The 21884-nt window shown below is 42.1% G+C and overlaps 1 protein-coding gene across 1 annotated transcript in view; it reads right to left on the bottom strand.

Moving 5' to 3' along the window:
- itgb6 (integrin subunit beta 6) overlaps positions 1 to 18566 on the bottom strand; it is a gene marked incomplete at its 3' end in the record, with an annotated part of 63014 nt that extends 44448 nt beyond the window's left edge. The window contains 1 exon segment of the mRNA NM_001097306.1: positions 18329 to 18566.
- Between the last annotated feature and the right edge of the window lie 3318 nt (positions 18567 to 21884).

Here is a 21884-nt window from a genome sequence, read left to right as displayed (position 1 = left end):
TTAACTGGCCCCCTGCATGGTTCTCACCTCAGATTCAGGCTGTAATCAGGCTGTATTGTTTAAATATGTAATTCCCTGTGTTTTTCACACCTTTTAATACCTGCATTGTTCACCCCCTGCAGTGTTCACACCTCAGGCTCAGATTGTAATCACCCCCATTGTTCACTTCTTCACACCTCAGACATAGGTACTGTAGGCAGAGTATGGCACTTACAGCCAGCATAGGGCAGGTAGAGTATGGCACACACAGGCAGCATAGGTCAGGGAGGGTATGGCACACACAGGAAGGGTAGGGCAGGCAGAGTATGGCACACACAGGCAGGGTAGGGCAGGCAGAGTATGGCACACGCAGGCAGGGTAGGGCAGGCAGAGTATGGCACACACAGGAAGGGTAGGGCAGGCAGAGTATGGCACACACAGGAAGGGTAGGGCAGGCAGAGTATGGCACACACAGGCAGGGTAGGGCAGGCAGAGTATGGCACACAGAGGCAGCATAGGGAAGGCAGAGTATGGCACACACAGGCAGGGTAGGACAGGCAGAGTATGGCACACACAGACAGCATAGGACAGGCAGAGTATGGCACACACAGGCAGGGTAGGACAGGCAGAGTATGGCACACACAGACAGCATAGGACAGGCAGAGTATGGCACACACAGGCAGGGTAGGACAGGCAGAGTATGGCACACACAGACAGCATAGGACAGGCAGAGTGCTGCCTGTGTGTGCCATACTCTGCTTGCCCTATGCTGCTTGTGGGAGGTGAACCTGGCAGGGGTTTGTTGTGGGAGTTTGTTAGCAGTTGGAAATAGCCATTAAATGGTCCCTAAGGTGTGTAATTATGTACTGGGGGTTGCTCTGCTATCCACAGGGGAGGAGGAGGCATATGGAATTTAAGGGTATATCTTGACATAATTCTTTCACATATGAATGATGGTTGATATCCCCACAGTAAGGACCAAGCATTTGGGATTTTGCTGTGCTACCACCATTGTGATAAAATAGGTGTGGTTTGAAGTGGGTGTGGTTTCAAAAAGGGGAGTGGTCAAAACTGGCTTCCATTAGCGGCCCTCCACCATGTATGCTAGAGAAATTCCGGCCCTCGGCACCGTAGAAGTTGGACAGCACTGCTTTAGATAGAAATAGTGGTTCTTAGGCACAGTAGCCCCTTCTCTCCAAACATCCTGACTCTAGGAAAAAGAGCTAATGGCTGGATTGAAAACAACATCTTCCCAAGAAATAACATATATACATTGGCAGCTTCTTTATAGTCAGAGCAACTTATGTCAACAGATTGCAAGAAGTTATTTCTGGTTTCACACCATCAAATATTTTTGCAAAGAGAGTAGCCTCTTAGTGGTTCTTCTTTTCCAACTAGTTCCAAAACCTTCAGGAAACACAGCTGCTTTACCATGTAGCTGGACTACAACTCCCAGAATACTTTAGAATCATTATCAAGGGATAAAGCATGCAAGGAACAGAATTAACAACATAAGAGAAGCAATATTGTTCATTAAACTCATGTTTTATAAGTTGAAATGAGTCTACTGTAAATTAATTACAATGTACCCCCTACTGTAAATTATAAGGATATTAGAAGTTACTGAGGGGTTCTGTGACCATATAAAGGCACAAGGCTGCAGGCTGAGTTATACAGGGAACTCTGAGTATCACTTATGTATTATAAGGGATAATGTACCCCCTACTGCAAATGATAAGGATATTAGAAGTCACTGAGGGGTTCTGTGACGATATAAAGGCACAAGGCTGCAGGCTGAGTTATACAGAAAACTCTGAGTATCACTCATGTATTATAAGGGATAATGTACCCCCTACCATAAATGATAAGGATATTAGAAGTCACTGAGGAGTTCTGTGCCCATATAAAGGCACAAGGCTGCAGGCTGAGTTATACAGGGAACTCTGAGTATCACTCATGTATTATAAGGGATAATGTACCCCCTACTGTAAATGATAAGGATATTAGAAGTCACTGAGGGGTTCTGTGTCCATATAAAGGCTCAAAGCTGCAGACTGAGTTATACAGGGAACTCTGAGTATCACTTATGTATTATAAGGGATAATGTACCCCCTACTGCAAATGATAAGGATATTAGAAGTCACTGAGGGGTTCTGTGACCATATAAAGGCACAAGGCTGCAGGCTGAGTTATACAGAAAACTCTGAGTATCACTCATGTATTATAAGGGATAATGTACCCCCTACCATAAATGATAAGTATATTAGAAGTCACTGAGGAGTTCTGTGCCCATATAAAGGCACAAGGCTGCAGGCTGAGTTATACAGGGAACTCTGAGTATCACTCATGTATTATAAGGGATCACGTACCCCCTACTGTAAATGATAAGGATATTAGAAGACACTGAGGGGTTCTGTGACCATATAAAAGCACAAGGCTGCAGGCTGTTATACAGGGAAGAGTATCACTCATGTATTATACAGGGTAATGTACTCCCTACTGTTAATTACAAGGATAATAGAAGTCGCCATGGAGTTGTTACTATATATAAAATCACAAGGCTACAAGCTGAAAGCTTTTATACCAGTAACAGAATATGACTAGAACTACTGAGGAAGTACATCATTTCTTATAATACACAAAGTTCTGTCATGTGACAAAAATTACTTGGACTGTAAGCTCTACAGGTAAAAGATTTCTTCCTGTGTCTCTTAATTGGTGGCAATTAGTCAATGTAACTTTATATGTTTTATTTATTGCAATGTTTGTAACCCCTGTGTGCTGTGTATGCAAGGAGCACTATGTAATTCAAGATATATATTTATACATACCTCACTAAGAGCCAGTTATAACTGATCAATAAGCACTGGTAAAAAGAATATATTGTAAGAATTCTGTTTATTATAAGATCATTAGAAATGAGTAGCAAAGGAAGAACCCCACTGCTGCCATTTGTAACAGACATATAGACTGTAGGCAATATATCTCTATCCATGCATTAAGCAGCTCTCTGAGGCCGGAATTGATTTGCTGCCTCCTGCAGACGTACAATACAATGTTCAGTCCATGTTAAAACCTTCGGCATTAATCTGTAGCCTCTCTTATACCTCGAGCACCTCTGAGACTGCGAGTGGTAAAATGCATCAGTCTCCATAATATCTCATTTAAAGTAGGCTCTTTGCTTCAATCTCTCGCTCATTGAAAGCACTTTATTTGATCACTCTCCTTCCCCCTAGCACTCTCCTGGCCTCTCGCACAGAATCCTTGGAGTATATCCTATCTTCATTACCTTGACCTTTTTTTTTCCGTTGAACCCCTGAAGAGAAAATCAATATATTTGACCGCAACATTAGAACGTAGAAATGTGAGGAATGGCTCAAACAATCTATCAGGCCCTTGAAGCACTTTAGGGAAATGGCAGTGCGGCTCATGAATAAGCATTGTGCTTCCCTGGCTGTCTGCTTGGCTCAACGTCTTGCCTTTGTAACCATTCCATTGCCTTCTGCACTACTTTGCCTTATTTCTAACATAACTCCAGTGTTATTGGCAGGCTTGGCAGGCAATATTAAAGTCTGAGAGCACTCAATCTTCCCTTAATATATAGTGGCTTCTTTTCTTTTTAGACTAGACCAGTATTTTTTTCTAGTCAAATAAACCCAATGTCAGGGAATTAACTATGGATTTCTGTGCCCGCCACCACCCAAAAGCATAGGCCCCTTGACCACGCACCAATGCTATGGAACTCTGGGTATCCTCTATTACCTGCACCCACAGCCCCTATGGGCTATCCTCTCCTCTGTACCTGTGCAGAATGTTAAAGGAGAAGATTCACCACCTTAGTGTCACCTAGAACACTATATTTATTCTGCATATTTATTCTCATACCTGAGTTAAGAGCCCTAGACGCTTTCTCTGTTTGTTTAAGATTGCAGCTGCCATTTTAGCTTGGTCTCCGTAGCTTCCTGCTGCAGCTCTAGCCGTTACAGCTCAGATTACACATTCCTAATGGAGGGGGGAGTGGGTTTTATGAATTCTTATGGGAGAAGGGAGCAGGAGAGGGGAGAAAGGAGAGAGCTGCGCAGACTCTGGCCCTGGGAATGAAGGATTTTTCTGAGAGAGGAAGTCATATACCCTAAGAACATGTTTACAAAAAGGAGACAAGAAATCCTGTGTTTCTTTTGATAGAGGACTTTCTGTGAGTGCTTATGGCTGTATTTACATAGACCTTTCTCATGAAGCTTACTTAATTTTTACCTTTCCTTCTCCTTTAATGCAGGGAAGGGAAATAAATAGTGCATTCTAGGACAGGGGTGGGGTGAACACAAGGGAAGGTAGTAGGCACAGCAACTATTTTTGTTAAAGCCCATTTAACCTAAATGTTTTATTGCAGAATTGTGCCTATTACATTATGTTGATAATATTGCTGTTATAAATTTTTGTAGGGACGTAACCAGAGATCCCTTGGCCCCACAGGGCCAACCAATGCTGGCCACACCGGCTGACACCCATGGGTCTCACACATCCTGTTCCCCACCATCGATCCATGTAAATGTGGGTGGAAGGGGTAGGAACATAGAAACATAAGAGGAACGTAGGAGGAACATAGAAACATAGGGGTGGGAGCTGGTACTGTCTAACCGCCTCACTTTCTGCCCCCCCCCCCATTAAATGTATATATAGGCCATGATAAACCCTTTTTCTGCAATAAGAAATGTTTTCTTCCCCATACTGGAAACTTCACGAATTGTCATAGGTCAACAGGTGGTGGGATTTTGATGCAGCAAAAAATCACCAGGGTCAGAATGGACTTGAAGTCAGGGCCAGGCTAATGTCTCTCTTCATGTCTAGGATTTTATATATCCTTATGTATATTTCTTGGGAGTAACTTGGCACTTTATAGAAGAAGAATTTTACTGTTCCTGCTCAGCATAAGCTCAGCCTGAGGCTGGATGGTGTAGGCAGAAGAAGTGGAGCTTTTATGGTGTTTTTAAGGTATGAGCCAACTAATACAGCCAAGCTTGCATGGATTATTTTAGGTGTATCCAGGTGCTATAAACCTCTGTACAAGAACTCATCAATATTTAAATACCTATGAGTTTATTGCAATGATTAATCTTGTACCTGAAAACCATCATTTATCCAATGCCTGCAAAGTTGAATGAAAGTTAATTGTTAACTGCAGTTGTTCTGGAATGAATATATCTGGCAAAGAGCAAAATAGACTTTCCCTAAAATTGTTTGAGGAACACAAGTTTCAGACTTGAGTCACTGTCTGCTGTTATGAGTTGAGCAGAACTGGAACAATAGTCTCACCTATGTATTTATTCAGGTTTATACAGAGATTTGTTATTAGCCTGACAAGCCGGTGCTCGCTTTCACTCCTATCTCACACACAGGGCAGGGTGATAGAGCCTCAACTAAATATGTTCTTTAGAGTAAATTATGCTACAGCACATCTATGTACTATATACTGAATATACAGTGAGAGGCCAGTTTGGTAGGTAGACCTGTTCTCCATGGGTACATGATCAATCGCATCACATACACAGATAATAAACTATGGTTGCCAGTTGGTTTGCCTGAGGTTTATCCTGAGGGATTCAGGTTGTTCTGGGTGCCATTGTGAAGAAATGTGCTACTTGGTGTAACTGATGTAATCAACAAGTGTAAAACCTGCAACCTTAATAAGTCATATTATTAAAGTCTTCTCAAAATGTTCATAATGTTTACCCATGGAAAATGATTTAGCCCAGGACATCAATTTTAAGTAGAGACTGAATTATTTTCCAAGGCAAACAACCATTTCAGTCCTACTGCATCTCCCAGTTTATTATAGTAAGCTCAGTAATTACTGAAGTACTGGGGAGTCACTTGGCCCAGGGGGTAGTGTTTACTAAGGGGCACATTTACTAACCCACGAACGGGCCGAATGCGTCCGATTGCGTTTTTTTCGTAATGATCGGTATTTTGTGATTTTTTCGGAAAATTTTGTGACTTTTTCGTTACTAATACGATTTGTGCGAAAAAACGCGAGTTTTTCGTAGCCATTCCGAAAATTGCGCAAAATCTGGCGATTTTTCTTAGCGTTAAAACCTGCGCAAAAAGTTGCGATTTTTTCGTAGCGTTAAAACTTGCACGAAATGTCGCACCTTTTAAGTTTTACCGCTACGAAAAAGGCGCAACTTTTCGCGCAAGTTTTAACGCTACGAAATAATCGCCAGATTTTGCGAAACTTTCGGAATGACTACGAAAAACTCGCGTTTTTCGCGCAAATCGTATTGGTAACGAAAAAGTCGCGACAATTTCCGAAAAGACGCCGAAAAAAATCGCAAAAAATACGAAAAAGTCGCAAAATGTTCGTTTTCAAGTCGGAATTTTTCCAATTCGGTTCAGATTCGTGTCTTAGTAAATGTGCCCCTAAGTGTATAAAAGGGGAGGGAATATTTGTCCTTAGGCTGTCTTGGGATTCCATCTTAGCAGAAAGGCAGATGTGCCAGAGGGTCTGAGGTGGACAAAGGAAAAGAATGAAGCCCTTGGATAACCATCACCTTAGTAAAGTGGGAAGCAGTGACCTCCTGAATGTGCAAGAGCAAGTGCAAGTGATAGACTAGCTCTTGTTATAGTACAGCTTGGGGGTAAATAATAGGTCTAGTGAGCAAGACCAATCTTGTGCTCCACCAAGAAGAAACAGTGTTGTGGTTAGCATTCCCCCAGGTAAACCCCTCTGTAGTGTAGGGACGACAGCCTAAGAGGCTTGGCTGGAAGGAGGGCAAAAGCCATGTGGTGTCCATCCTGGGCTCTACTGATGTGCAAGTCAGAAGAAACTAACCTGCACCCAACCATGTTGCCACTATAGGACCTGCATCCAACCTGTATCCATGTCTTTCCACTCTGTACCTTACTTTTGCATTTTCCTTAGGTTCCAAAGCAGGGACACTAAGACTAAGCTGTCTGACCTAAGGGCAAACCCCCACATTACTACTGGGCTTAGCTGAGAATTGCTGCTCTTCTATTTATGCAGTAGGGAAATAATTCGATCCCCTTTCATAAGGTTACATAACTTACCCCACAATTCCTGTGGGCTCCATCCTTAACAGAAGTCCTGAGTTACAAGAGAACATAATGTCAGCCTTTTCAGCAGTCAAATATAAACAGACTTCTAATTAGTTGCTATGGGTTACTAGACCTGCCAGAAGAAGGAAGTGCCTATTACTAGTAATACTGGATATTCCTCCTGCATAGAGGTTTTAAAGAGGTTACAATTTTATTATTTGGACTATCATGGAGGATTGCTAAGGTGTGTTCTCTGCTTTATCAATTAAACAAGTGCTGTATGAAATATCCGGTTGATAATCCAAGTGTTTGACCTACTTCCCTTATATGGACCAACAATGATTTGAGCAATAAAAATTCTCAAAACATTAAGTTACTTGCGTAGGACACAAGAAACTAATCTCATCCCCAAGGCTAAGAAAAACCATAATATACACAATATAGCCATTATGCATAACTAGGATCTGTGCTTACACCCCCTGACACAGGCCGGCCCAAATGCCAGGAATTCCAATTAACATTCTCAGCATTCAGCTTACTAAAAGAGTTGGCTACATATCCCAAAAGGCAATGTCTCCCTTCCCTCTCTCTATATATATAATTATATATAGAGGATAACCTACCCCTTTTGTAAAATATAAGAATGTAAGCCACCAATGAGTTCTATGACCATGTAAAGGCACAAGGACATGGAGCTCAAGTGCAATTTCCATTATCCTTCAATGTGTCACTGGACACAAATGACATCACTGATTTGAACTGATGACATCATTAAGCACTACTTAAAAGGAAAAGAATATATTTTACAGATTATTCATAACTTTTGTAAATCATATACTGTATATTTTATCAAGTTTGGCCTCTAATAGGTTGTATTATATTATTTTTTTACAGGAGTGTGTCATATACCGCATATGAAAAGGATGTTGTTGAGGACGGCCATTTTGTTTACTGCATGTTCTCCCTGAGATGAGTGAAGCTCTGAAAACTTCCATTACTTTGAGGGGAAATGGGTGGACAGGGTGGGGAAATGGGTGGACAGGGTGGGGAAATGGGTGGGCTAGGCAGGGGAATGGGTGGGCTAGGCAGGGGAATGGGTGGACAGAGTAGGGAAATGGGTGGACAGAGTGGGGAAATGGGTGGACAGAGTGGGGAAATGGGTGGACAGAGTGGGGAAATGGGTGGACAGGGAGGGGAAATGGGTGGACAGGGTGGGGAAATGGGTGGACAGGGTGGGGAAAAGGGTGGACAGGGTGGGGAAATGGGTGGACAGGGTGGGGAAATGGGTGGACAGGGTGGGGAAATGGGTGGACAGGGTGGGGAAATGGGTGGACAGGGAGGGGAAATGGGTGGACAGAGTGGGGAAATGAGTGGGCTAGGCAGGGGAATGGGTGGGCTAAGCAGGGGAATGGGTGGACAGGGTGGGGAAATGGGTGGACAGGGTGGGGAAATGGGTGGGCTAGGCAGGGGAATGGGTGGGCTAGGCGGGGGAATGGGTGGGCTAGGCAGGGGAGAGTCAGGGAAGGATTAAAGGTAGTGTTGCCACCTTTAAAAACAATTACTGGAAGCTATAGTGCCAGTGAATTTGCAATACTGGCACCAGTCCTACCTGGCAATTTGCTAGCTTGGCTGATCAAATATTAGCTGGGTGGTAACCCTACTGATGGTGCAGAGCAAAGTTCATTCTGCACCTTGTACTGGTTGGGCTTTGAACACAATGAGACAATGAAAAGGGCACAATACCCAGGACAGCAAAGGAGCCCACTAAGCAGGCTTGTGCCTCTAGATTAATGCACCTTACATGGGGCAACCTTCCTTTCAGGTATAAATCTTTGCACTGCACACCAGAGGCACACAGATTTGTAACAGTCAAACTTAACCCTTATTATTAAATGAACCCTGTAACATTCCCCCCTAAGGGCTCAGGAGGAATATCTTTTCTGCCCCACCCTAGAACCAGCCCTATAAATGATTCCTGCCCCAGAAGCCTAGCAGCTACCTTTGATATTAGAGCCTGAGTATAGAAGGCATTTTGGTGCATTTATGTATCTGTTACTAAATCCAGCCTTTGTGTCTGATTCCCATATCAGTTTCCTTCTCGTGGAGCTGATAAGCAGCACATAAAAGCATAACTGGATGCGTAGGTGCTAGGAAGATGTGTAACAACAGGTGCTCGGACCCAATGAAAGCAAAGCTTTGTGTCTTGGTAACTTTGTACTAAACACACGGGTGCAGCTGTTCTGCTCATCGAATCCAATATTTTTTTTTTAAACCCCAGTCTATCTGACTTTTCAGCAGGGCACGTAACCCACAGCACAAGTGAATATTAAAGGGAATTCTATTGTCTATTGTTTAAAGGAAAACTATACTCCCAAACAATATATCACATAAAACAGCTTTTATGTAATGTCCTGCTTCATACAAATAAACCATTTTTATAAAAATATAATTTTTTAGTAGGATGTACCATTGGGTAATCCTTAATAGAAAACTGCCATTTTAAGTACAAAGGGCCGCCCCTTGGGATCATGCAATTCACGGTGCACACAAACACGCCTATTGCATTATTTCCTGTCAGCTGATCTCTCTGAGGAAGCACACAGCCCATCACAAAATAAATTACTGATACAGGTATGGGATCCCTTATCCGGAAACCCATTATCCAGAAATCTCCGAATTACGGAAAGGCCATCTCCCATAGACTCCATTTTAATCAAATAATTCAGAATTTTAAAACTGATTCCCTTTTCTCTGTAATAATAAAACAGTACCTTGTAATTGATCCCAACTAAGATATAATTACCCCTTATTGGGGCAGAACAGCCCTATTGGGTTTATTTAATGGTTAAATGATTCCCTTTTCTCTGTAATAATAAAACAGTACCTGTACTTGATCCCAACTAAGATATAATTACCCCTTATTGGAGGCAAAACAGCCCTATTGGGTTTATTTAATGGTTAAATGATTCCCTTTTCTCTGTAATAATAAAACAGTACCTGTACTTGATCCCAACTAAGATATAATTACCCCTTATTGGGGGCAGAACAGCCCTATTGGGTTTATTTAATGGTTAAATGATTCCCTTTTCTCTGTAATAATAAAACAGTACCTGTACTTGATCCCAACTAAGATATAATTAATCCTTATTGGGTGCAAAACAATCCTATTGGGTTTAATTAATGTGTTATTGATTTTTTAGTAGACTTAAAGGGGAAGGAAAGGCAAAGTCACTTGGGGGTGCCAAAATGTTAGACACCCCCAAGTGACTTTAACCGCTTACCTTGTACCCCGGGCTGGTGCCTCTGTTAGGAGAAAATAGCACCAGCCCGGGGCACCTGGAGCGCAGCACTTCCTCCTTCCGCCTTCCACTTCCTAAACTGCCGGTGGCCGGGCATGCACAGTAGAGCGAAAAAGCCGACTTAAATGTTTAAGTTCGGCTTTTCACTCTACTGCGCATGCGCGCGCAGCGAAGCCGGAAGGAGGAAGCGCCGGCAGCTACCCCGGGCTGGTGCTATTTTCTCCTGACAGCGGCACCAGCCCGGGGTAAAAGGTAGGCGGTTAAAGTCACTTGGGGGTGCCTAACATTTTGGCACCCCCAAGTGACTTTACCTTTCTTTTTCCTTTAAGGTATGGAGATCCAAATTACAGAAAGACCCCTTATCCAGAATACCCTTGGTCCCGCGCATTCTGGATACCTGTATATACCTGTATATATATTCCAGTTTGGTAAGCTTTCTTTAATAGGCCACTTAATATGATATAAACTATCTGTATTCATTCTGGGGGTACATTTTTTCTTTATATCCATTGGATTTCTTCTAAGGCTTGATAGGATGTAATATGTTAGCCCAACATTTTTAGCCCCAGGCTCCAGCAAGAGGTGCAGCTTGAATGAAGGCCTTGGTACAAGTTGGAATTTGTAGTTTTTCTGCACATGACAGGGTTAATAAACTACTACCTTGGAGCACTGAAGCATAGCAGCTAGTTGGTTTAAAATTGCCCGGGGGGGGGGTCTGAAGGCCGCAAGTGTACGAAACAACTGTCAGGAACGGGGTGCACGACTAGGGTGGGGGCCCTTGTCCAGCAGCCCAGCCCTTTTGGCAATAATGAAAGGGGTTAAAAGCAGCATATGTATACCTACCCCCCACCAGCAGCACTTGAACCGTTTTAACCAAGAGTAATTCCTTTCTGACCCCCTAGCCATGGATCAATCACCACTGAATGTAATTAATAGTCATGACTAACAATTCCCTTTCTCGCTAGAAACACGTCCAACCCATTCTTAAACCCCAGCCAAAGGCTCACTCACTGTAAACTGAGTCATTTCTATATGAGATTCTCTGCACAACCCTAATGAGAAATTGCCACAAGTGTTCCTACATATAAGAACGACATCTATAAAAGGGATATAATTAGGATGAGGTTTAGTGTGGGTGAGAGGGCTAATTGCAAGCTGGATCGGCAACAGAGGAGCTGATATTCAATGAAGTCATTGTTTTCTTTTTTCTTAGAAGTGGCCGGTGTGACTGTGAGTCTCATTTTCTAACAGGGCAAAGGACAAAGTGCAAAAATTATGTTACAGGTATGGGATCCCTTATCCGGAAACCCATTATCCAGAAAGTTCCAAATTATGGAAAGCCCGTCTTCCATAGACTCTGTTATAAGCAAATAATTCTAATTTTTAAAAATGATTTCCCTTTTCTCTGTAATAATAAAACAGTACCTGTACTTGATCCCAACTAAGATATAATTACCCCTTATTGGGGGCAGAACAGCCCTATTGGGTTTATTTAATGGTTAAATCATTCCCTTTTCTCTGTAATAATAAAACAGTACCTGTACTTGATCCCAACTAAGATATAATTACCCCTTATTGGGGGCAGAACAGCCCTATTGGGTTTATTTCATGGTTAAATGATTCCCTTTTCTCTGTAATAATAAAACAGTACCTGTACTTGATCCCAACTAAGATATAATTACCCCTTATTGGGGGCAGAACAGCCCTATTGGGTTTATTTAATGGTTAAATGATTCCCTTTTCTCTGTAATAATAAAACAGTACCTGTACTTGATCCCAACTAAGATATAATTACCCCTTATTGGGGGCAGAACCGTCCTATTGGGTTTATTTAATATTTAAATGATTTTTAGCAGACAAGTTATGGAGATCCAAATTACGGAAAAATCCCTTATCCGGAAACCCCAGGTCCTAAGCATTTTGGATAACAGGTCCCATACCTGTATATGTATATTGGCATGCCTTCAGAGGTAAATGCATGTATTTGAGGATATTCCAGACTTTGTTTGATACCATAGGACAGGCCAAACTGGATCCTTATAACCCTATAACTATAATTCTTGTGCTGAAAGCAGGAGGGAACCCTACACAGAATACACATTCACATAGTTTAGTTACATCATTTTAACATAAATCCTCAGTATCCACCGCTTAGTTTCATGAGGACAGTGAGATAAGACCAGTTATAGTTGAGGAATTGAGCTCTTGGTTGACCTCTGGTCCTTCAGCCTGTTATTACTAATGGGGGATATGTAATGGATTTTCTCCAGAGAAAATGTACCTCTCGGGACCTGCGCTACAGACTGAAATGTTGTAGAAAAGTGTTTAATGGACTTTTGGTTTGAGCTTGCTTTTAACTTTCAAAATTTGGTCAGTGTCCCTTTGGCTTTACAACAACATGGTCTTAATTCTCTCTAAATTTCATTTTCATTGTCCTTCAGTCCAGGCTTACAGCACTATCCATATGGGGATTCTCCCTAAGTTTCACCTTAAGAAGGCTTCAGCCAAGGCCAGGGTAGCCAACCACACAGTTTGGGGGCCACTAATCTAGATCCTACATTATTAATCTTGAATAAAGCCATAATGTCACAGGGCTGCGGAATATGTTGGCACTTTATAAATAAATGTTAATAATGGAAATATCCATTATCAGATAAACGCCTACCACAGATTCTCCAGCCATATAAGGTCCCAAAATGAATATAGTACTTCCTACTCCTCAAAATCAGGAAGGTGTCACATGATTCCATAAATGAAATAAAACAAAATAAACATGGGATAGACTGAAGCCACCCCCTCACAGTAAAATCATCACTGTCACCACTTTTGTGCAGTAGGGTAACATCCAAGTTAACTGGGGACAATATTGGTCCTCAATCTCTCCTATTGTGGTATAGCTCTCTACAACAGCAATGAAAGCTCATCACAAATAATAATTAATAAGTAATATACAAAAATAATAATTAATAAGTAATATACATTAACCTACACTTTGCTTTTGAGAGAAAAAAAATGACTAGAGAATAAGTATAATGGAAATAACAGAAATGAAGGTATACTGGCCCTTTAAAAGAAAAATAAACTGGATGTTAGGTGACACTTATTGGTAGGTCAAGTCATGTCACGGATTGTTCTACCAAAAGCACCTGACCACATCAATAGGAGATCTCAAGGATTTGGATATCTTCCCATCGAAAGATGAATGATTCATAACTCTGCAAGGGCCAAGAACACACTTTACTCCACGGATCAGCACAATGTCAGCCCAGAGCTTGCTGGGAACTGGTACTTCTCTGCTGCCATTAAACTCTTAAAGGGCCACTAAAGGGCAAAGAAAAAAATGAAAGAATCTTTATTGTAGCCAAATACAACATTTTTAAAACGCATTATTGTAAATTATTATTGTCTTTGTGCTACGAGAACTTAAAGTTACTTTTATCTTCTTATTTGTTACCAAAACCACTGTGCCAAAGTACCCTCTGTAGACTTAAACAGGCCATAAAATGAAATAAAAGCTTCATACAATTATTTGTACATGTGGCCCACTGATTGTGACTGAGATTCATGAGCTGTGATTACTGGTTGTTTTGATAAGTGGGCAGGTTGGAACATCTGTAGAGACGCCATGTTGGCCAATTCTTGATGCATCGGCAGATGAGGGAGTAAAGAGGAGTCTAAGCTGCTTCCATAATTCACAAATTTTCTGAACACTAGAAAGGTGGCCATGCCATGTGTTGCCCCTTTTAAGCTCACACTCTATTTGGCCAATGGGCCGATTGGTTGCAGGGCATACCACATTGACTGTGTGTAGCTCCTTTATACTAAAAGTATCTGCAATTGCTTGTGGATATCGGCCAAATATAACACGTTCCATTACCCTTACAGTAATTATGTTGTATGAAGCTCTTGTATGAAGCTCTTGGCCATTTATTGCACTTAAGATACATAAAAGGACCCATTTCCTAGAGCAGAGCTAATGCTGAACCAGGCTGAATGATTGAGAAAACCTCTTGTGATACAACTAATAGTGATGCATTGCCAGCACCCAGCACCCAGAAGCAACTCTTTGTGGTTGAGATATTGTACAGAAAGTGATATGGGTCAGTTATGAGCTGCTTATCCTGTAGTAACACCGGGTCACTGATACTGGCATCTGTATGAGTAGGGGTTACATAGCAGGACGCTGAGTCACTACTTAGGGCTTCAGAAATGAATGATTAAACACGGATTCCCTTTCAGTCAAAGTCTCGCTGAGTAAATTGGTTTATGTTTCTACTACTTGGGTAATAGTAATAATAATAATAATAACAATAATAATTAACACCTGCTAGGGCACATGGGTAAGAACAGGGGGAGAAGCAATGGTATGGTCCATATGATATTACTGTTACAGAAGAACTAGTTGAATGCATGAGATTCCAAACAAGCTTCTCTTGCTTTATAATGTGACTATTCGAACATTTAAATGCAACTCTTCTCATGCTTTCATTGGCTACAAGCTTCAATTAGCCCTGCCTACTTAAAAGGCGGTGGTCCCAGACCAAAGAGTCCTTACATTAGGTCAGGGATCCCCAACCTTTTATACTCGTGAGCCACATTCAAATGGAAAAAGGGTTGGGAAGCAACACATGCATAAAAATGGTTCCTTGTGGTGCCAATAAGAGCAAAAATTGGCTAATAGGCCCCATGTGGACTGGCAGCCTACAGAAGGCTCTTTTAGGCATTTTATTGGGTTTTTATGCAACCAAAACTTGCCTCCAAGCCAAGAATTCAAAAATAAGGCCCTGCTTTGGGGCCACTGGGAGCAACATCCAAGGGGTTGGTGAGCAACATGTTACTGGCGAGCCACTGGTTGGGGATCACTGCATTAGGTGCTCATACCTCAGGGAAAGAAGGTGCCACAGGTGCTGGGCTACATATCCCAGAATCTTTTAACATTATCAAGGGTAAAAACATGTTGGGGGCATAATAAACATTTTTTCTTGCTCCCATCACCTAAGCAGAACTACAGTATATCTGCCCTTATGAAGTTTAATTGCAGGGTAATAGTGCGAGCAAAAAATGCACAGTAATCCCAATATGTAACATGAAGTAGAGCTGGTAAGGAGTATACTCACTGGTCAACCTGCAATCTGTACATGGGGTACCTATTACTATTTTGGAGTGCTAGGGGGAGCAGCAGAGCCTTAAAGAAGGTGTATGTCCCCTTTAATATAAAATGTCTAAGGAAGGATATAGAGTTTCTTTGTGTGATTATGGCTGAACCCAAATTCAATTTAAAGTTACAGCACAGGGAAAATTATTCTCAGGTTCCCTCTATGGATGCTATTCCTTTACATTGGATCATTTAAATAGGTTCTTCCCCATACAAATCACAGAAATTCTGTATATAAAAATATTCTTTTTTTTTTGTTGTTCTTGTTCTGGGTTATAACATTTTTACTTTCTGCCAATTTGCTGGGGCACTGTGGGCAGCGTACAGATAGCTAAATTAAAGTTTGTACTGCAGTTTTAGGTATTCAGGCATTTCATATTTTATGCTATCCTACATGCAATTCCTATACCATAGATTGCACTTTGTGTATTGCCATTCATGTAATCATAGATCATATAACTCATTTACAATGCCCCACTCAGAGTGCAAAGTGAAAAAAAAAATGTTTGCACTTTGCCTGCATGGGCACTGCATGGGCACTTTTGGCACAGAAGACAGATATCCAACTGAGCACTGGGCAGGGGCAAATCTGCTGAGAAATCTCTAACACTCCTGACGTGTTGGACATTTTTGTGCAACGAGAGGGTGAAAAGTAAAGGACCCCCCTGTACATTCCCTGTGGGAGGGTAAATCAGTTTACAGGGGCTGTGCAAATACCAGAAGGGCTGCTGTAAGATGCCATAGACACTATTTATTGGGCCTGTGGGGGGGGCTGTTTGTGTACTTGGAATGCCCAGCCTGGAGCACTCCCCCTCATGCCTGATCCCACGCTGCTGATATTCTACAAGAAAGAAATACCTGTCATTTCTCTAAGGGGAATTACACTAATTCACATTGTTTCATGCGCCATTCTACCCATTCCTGCCCTAGCATGGAGGTGGGTTGAGACCTCTGGGGTAAATATTAATGCATTACTGGTCTTGGTAAGATTTTTGGTGGGAAAATCCCTGCCATAAAACAAAATCAGACCCATCTAAATATTCTGTTCATTCATTGACATAAAACAGAATATAAGCTCAGGGAGCACAAAGTCAATATAAATAAGCAATATTTATTATAGCGGAAATTAAAAATTCTCCTTATGGCAGCCAAAAAATGATTGCCCCGTTAGGCTACAATGTTATTGTTACTTTTAATTAATTATCTCTTCTATTCATTTGCCCTACTCTTGTTCAAACTACTGCCTAGTTGCTAGGGTAAGTTGCACCCTAGCAACCAGATAGCTGATGAAAAAACCATAAAACATAAAAACTGAAGACCAATTGCAAATTGTCTCAGAATTGTCTACAGCATACTAAAAGTTAATTTAAAGGTGAACTACCCTTTTAAAGGTATTAGCTGCCAAACACACACCTTGCACTTCTATATAGTTGCCCCAAGCGCCATTGTGCCCATCCTTTTGCTGAATTGTGTGTAGGTGTTCCTACTGGCACTGGGGAACCCTGGCGCTATGACTATGCCGAAAGTCAAGGTAATTCTATTCCAGGGTTCCCACGGTGGATTGTGCCAAGACTTGGGCCATAAAAATAACTTGCCAACAACTAGCAGCAACTTGTACCCAATTTGTGATAAAACGCACACACACATACAATAATTGTGCTCATTTTTATGCATCTGGGGCAACTGTGGCGTAAGCAAATAAGAGCGTGGTTGCAAAACAAGGAATTCTGGGAAGAATGACTGTGGGTTAGAAAACATTGTGATTGGTTCCTGAAAACTGCACTTTGCACCCTGTGCCTGGTAAAGTAAATGCCACTTGAGGTCTCATTAGTTGCTCAGGGCATTGCACAGGCACATACCAGATCAGCGTCGGACTTGGCCTGGAAACCGGGAAAAAACCCGGTGGGCCCCAGCTGCCCAGATCTGATCCCCCTAGGGCGCTCCCTTGAACCACCGTCTCCTACCCCAGACACGCCACAGGGCCATTGGGGGGTGCAGGGGCCCCTGAGGCAGAATCCCTGGTGGGCCCTGTATCCCCCGGTCTGAACCTGTGCCAGATAAGCATAATGACAACTGCTCTAAAAGGTGACCAACATTGATATAAAGTATGTCACTTGTTATCAAGCTGCCCTGCTGTGTCCATATGTACTCACTAAAGGGGCGGTTCACCGTTAAGTTCTAGTATGTTATAGAATGGCCAATTCTAAACAACTTCTCAATTGGTCTTCATTATTTATTTTTAATATTTTTTTATTATTTGCCTCTTTTTTCTAACTCTTTGCAGCTTTCGAATGGGGGGATCACTGACCCCGGCAGCCAAAAAAACGATTGCTCTGTGAGGCTACAGTTTTATTGTTGTTGTTACTTGTTTGTTTATTCGGGTCTTTTCACATTCATATACCAGTCTCTCATTCAAACTATTCCCCTGTTGCCAAGGTAATTTGGACCCTAGCAATCAGATAGCTGCTGACACTCCAAACTGGAGAGCTGCTGAACAAGAATTGAAATAATGAAAAAACTGTAAATAATAGAAAATAAAGATCAATCATAAATTGTCTCAGAATATCACTCTCATCATCATATTAAAAGTTAACTCAAAGGTGAACATCCCCTTTAATAAAGTCAGTGCTGGACATCAGGGGTGTGACAATCAAGTCATCCAATCAGGAGGATCCATCCTTTAGATGCCCATCTTGTTATTCCCCAGCCACAGCCTCTGTCTGCTAAACTTCATAGCCCTTGTTAAGAGCAAGATGGACCACTGGACGGCACTACATTCCGTACAAATGCTGATGGTGTATAACACAGACAGTACGGCAGCCCCAGGCACAGTCTAACTTACCTTGCACCGAAGGCCTCTGATATCAGATGAGGGTCTCCATTCCTAATGACTCCTTATGATGCATGTCCTCTGATCCTGAGCCTGAGATCACCTCGCTATTAAGGATCACCATGAAGACAGATTAATTATAATAATTGTGTGCAGTAAGGTTTGGGCTTAGGAATATCACTTAGCCATGCCTGCCGACTTCTACTGAATCACAGCCTGCCAGGTTGCAGGGCCAAATGCTGAGTTAAATTTAGATTGACGAGTAAATGTGCAAAGCGAGCCCACTGGCTGACAAATGGCAAAGTTATGCCAAAGTATTACTTATTCCAAAGCTGTATGTAACAGGCTCCTCTACACCCCCTTATCTCCCTCCCCCCACCTTGGGGAAGGCAAAGGGGCTTGAGGGACCTAAGACTATTGCCAAGGCAGTGAGGTGTGAGTGCATGTCACAGGCAGCTGGGGGCGCTCTTCTGCTTGGGCACGTTTAACTGAATGAATCAATGCAGCTGAATTGGCATTGTGCTGCCTAAGCTTCTCATCCCTGTGACAAAGCTCTTGGATGGGAATTCCTTGAGTCACCCAGTTTGGGTCATATACACAGTCTTGTCGGACAAAGAAGGTCCAGGAACACATGTTCTGAGTAAGGCTGAGTCAGCAGCAATCAGTCAGACACTAGAAAACTCTCTCTTCAATCAAAAGACCCTTTATTTTATTCATTTTATTTTGGCAAGACACATGGGCTCAGTTACCCTTGCAGTGGGCACAACAGTCTGAGGCCGAGCTCTGTACCATGCACTGGATTCCATCGGGTATTGGGGTGCAGGGGCACCCTTGTGCCACCCAGTGCTGCCGAATACAGGTGCAACACTTTCCCTCCCACCCAGAAGCTGCACTTTACGGCACAACCTACAGGAAGAGCAAACAGTACGGAGATGCCCATATTTTTTTTACCACTTTGCACATTGCATAATAAAATGATTCCTCCCACCTGGAATTAAAATCAAGAAAAATAGCAAATTAAAGGGGACGTAAGCCCTACAATAACATTGTGCCTATTGAAAGAAAATCTCATCCTTAGCAACTTTCTGATATACATTAATTGCAGAGGGGGTTGTCACCTGTTCGGTTTTGACCTGGACCCTTAGGATTTTCTTAGGCCTGTTCAGTTCTCAGCTGTCAGTTTTCAGCCTTGTAAAGTCCACAACAATAATCCAAATAAATAAAAAACATTCAAATATCAAGATACTTATGGTATTTTTTATTAACACAGCTTAGTTATCATGACATACAATTAATTTCTTATTATTGCAGAAAGGAAAAGCAAATCAGTCAAAACTAGGAATTTTCTAAATTAGCATTACAGTATTCCAGAGCTTTTTGGATAACTGGTTTCTGTATAACGGATCCCATACCTTTAATGAAAAGATTGGACATACGCACCAGGCAGAATATAGACAGAGCTAGGGTCACTATCCGTGTGGTTTTGAACTGGACATCCCAGTTTTTCAAAGGGCTGCCAAAACTTGAGAAAACTGGACAGAAATCCAGCCAATTGTATCTAAGTGATGCAATAACCCCGCCTGACATCATTGTAGATTGTAAGCTCTTTTGGGCAGGGCCCTCTTCCCCTCTTGTATCGGTTACTGATTGCTTTATATGTTACTCTGTATGTCCAATGTATGAAACCCACTTATTGTACAGCACTGCGGGATATGTTGGCGCTTTATAAATAAATGTTAATAATAATAATAATAATAATAATAATTGTGCCCTGGGGCTGATGTCATCAGGCCACACCCCCAGCATCACTGCCCTACCCCCAGCATCACTGCCCTACCCCAATGCCAGTTTCCCTGCCCCGTTTGTTAAGGTTTAACCACAAGCAAAGATGGCAACACCAATTGCAGATTTTCAGTGCTTTTAATGTTATTTGCCTCTTTCTGCACCGCTGTTCCTGCAATAGAGCAATGGTCTTCTCCCTTCCAGCTCAGAGTCCATTTTCTACAGTGCCTCCATTTCCCACAATGCCTTGCAAAGTTATTATGGCTTTTCTTCTTTACATTTCCATTACATTTTCTTGAATTATCCAAAATAAATAAATAAAATAAAATCAGTTTTGGGATGAAGACACTAAAGAATACAAATCTGATGATGCTGGACTACAGCTCCCAGCATGCTTTAACCCTGAATAATAAATTATACTGTATACAGGAGCCTTTGATTTAATTTTTAGTATGATATAGAGAATGTACGATTGGTTTTCATTTTTCATTATTTGTGATTTTTCTAGCTTATTGTTCAGCAGCTCTCCAGTTTGGCATTTCAGAAGCTATCTGGTTGCTAGGGTCTTGTTTACCTTAGCAACCAGGCAGTGAATGACAGACAGGAGGGGGTCTGAATAGAAAGGTAAGGCATAAAAAGTAACAATTGTAAGTTCAGGGAGCAATAGTTTTTTTTGCTGCCTGGGTCCGTGACCCTCATTTGAGAGCTGGAAAGATGCTGAAGGGGAGGCAAATAATTCCCAAACTATAAAAAATAAATATTGAAGACCAACTGCAAAGTGTTATACAGAGAGCAGCATTTGCTTTGGGTCCCAGTAATATGACTGAGCCTGTGCCACTGTATTTGTGAGCTCGGGCCCCCTTACTATTTGTTTTATTCTTCTACATAACTGGGCATCATTGTGTCAGTGATAACAGAATATCCAGGCATTACCCCGGGGGGAAGGAAGGCAAGGGGTTAACATATTTTCCGTATTTATTATCACCTGTAAATGTGGATAATGAGATTCGGCAAACGAGCGAGGATTAACGAAGTGGGATGAACTTGCAGTAACCTTGTGCCGGCTTTATATCGGAGTTTATGCTTTAATTAAATATTTGTGTGGTGCTTTAGATTCTGATGGTTTCCCCGTATTTCCCCTAGGAAATTACCGGCGCGTCCTGCCGGCGAGAGGAAACGGATTTAGATGCCTGAGGCTTTATCATTTGCATGGAAGGTAAAAAGGGAGAACAAAATACAGAATTCTGGATCCCAAAACTCTCTCCCTATTCCCCATCTCCTCACTCGGAGCAGCTGTTGGTTCCCTTTCATTCAATGCCGAAGCTAGTGGGCCCCACAGAATTATTATTTTAGGGCCACACTAACCTTTACTTCTTGCAGAGTCCCCATTAGGGGGATACAGGGGGTACTGTAGTCAGAGGCTCCATGGCAGAGTGGGGGGCCTAAAGATGGGGACACTTCATACACAAGCTGCAAAAGGGGTGGAGCTTGCACATCAAGTGGGTGGGGTTAGGAAGTCTTGTGGGCAGAGTTTAGCATAACTGGGGAGTGGCTGAGCAGATCAGGGCTGGAGTTTGCTATTTTTAGGGAATGGCCAGGGTGGGTCAGTATCATGGCCATGCATGCAGGGGTTATTTGTATTTCATTGGGCCTCCATTTTACTAGTTGGTAGGGCCCACCACCCAGGGCCCCAGGTAACCATTGGGCTAATAATTGGGGCCCTCTGGCCAACGTTCCCTCTAATTTTTTATAGGCTGTGTGCGCAAAAAATATCATCCGTGCGCAT

Source organism: Xenopus tropicalis, chromosome 9 (assembly GCF_000004195.4).
Source record: "Xenopus tropicalis strain Nigerian chromosome 9, UCB_Xtro_10.0, whole genome shotgun sequence".
Taxonomy (NCBI): Eukaryota; Metazoa; Chordata; class Amphibia; order Anura; family Pipidae; genus Xenopus; species Xenopus tropicalis.
Note: the sequence above shows the minus strand (reverse complement) of the source record. Positions and strands in the feature narration are given on the sequence as shown.